Source organism: Aplysia californica, unplaced genomic scaffold (genome assembly GCF_000002075.1).
Source record: "Aplysia californica isolate F4 #8 unplaced genomic scaffold, AplCal3.0 scaffold00599, whole genome shotgun sequence".
In the NCBI taxonomy this organism is placed as follows: domain Eukaryota; kingdom Metazoa; phylum Mollusca; class Gastropoda; order Aplysiida; family Aplysiidae; genus Aplysia; species Aplysia californica.
The window spans coordinates 449,003-450,049 of NW_004797869.1; the positions used below are offsets into that span (position 1 = coordinate 449,003).

The 1,047-nt window shown below is 46.1% G+C and overlaps 1 protein-coding gene across 1 annotated transcript in view; it reads right to left on the bottom strand.

The window, feature by feature from the left end:
- Window positions 1-1,047, bottom strand: part of LOC101849793 (neural cell adhesion molecule 1-B) — a 26,842-nt gene that overhangs the window by 6,723 nt on the left and 19,072 nt on the right. The window lies entirely within an intron of this gene.

Here is a 1,047-nt window from a genome sequence, read left to right on the forward strand (position 1 = left end):
CCCTCTCTCTCATGCACAAAAAGAACACGTAATCTCCTAATTCTACGCCCTTCTCTCACACTCACCCCCGCTATCTGTCTTTCTGTTTGTCCATCTGTCTCTCCGTCGCTCTCTCTCTTTCTCTCTCTCTCCCTACCCCCCCTCTCTTGCACTCTCCCTTTCTCTCCCTCTCCCTCATACACAAAAATCGTTTATCTCCTCATCCTATGCCCTTTTCTTTACTCACACTTTCACCCCAGCTATCTGACTATTTGTGTGCCTGTCTGTGTGTCTGTCTGTCTGTCTCTTTCTCTCTATCTCTCTCTGTGTCTCTCTCTTTGTCTCTCTCTCTCTCTCTCTCTCTCTCTCTATCACTCCCTCTCCCTCATACCCAAAACCGTTATCTCCTCATTCTATGCCCTTCTCTTTACTCACACTCACCCCGGCTATCAGTCTCTCCGTGTACAAAACGATCTGAGATTGCCTGTGCGATGTCTGGCGGTTGTGACAGACGATATATTTTTGGCGTAGTAATACACGAAGCAAAGACCCACTAACCCTTTGTGCTATGATTTGCATCCTCATTTGCATACGTCTGTCCAAGACAGCCTAACTCATTGCGTCATGAACTTTCCTTGTAGGCCAACTGGGGGAGGGTTTGGAGGGTGGTGGGGTAGAGAGGGGGGATCCATTTTGGATTTTTTGGGGTGTTATCTAGATCTACGTGCTTTTTGTATTCTGTCTCGACTGTCTCTGTCTCTGCCTCCCCCCTCTCTCTCTCTCTCTCTCTCTCTCTCTCTCTCTCTCTCTCTCTCTCTCTCTCTCTCTCTCTCTCTCGGTAAAACATAATGACATAATGTGCTTCAAAGGTCTTCTAGACTTATTAGCGTGTGAAGTAATAGTCCAAATATTTGGAAGATCTACAATGTGGGTATTCTGGCTCCTTTTGACAAAGAAGTTTTTCAAGTGTAAATTTCAGCCCCCATAATTATTCAGCTCGGCGATTGGCTGATTTGGCGTGTTTCTCTTATCAACTTTCTCTCTCTCTCTCTCTCTCTCTCTCTCTCT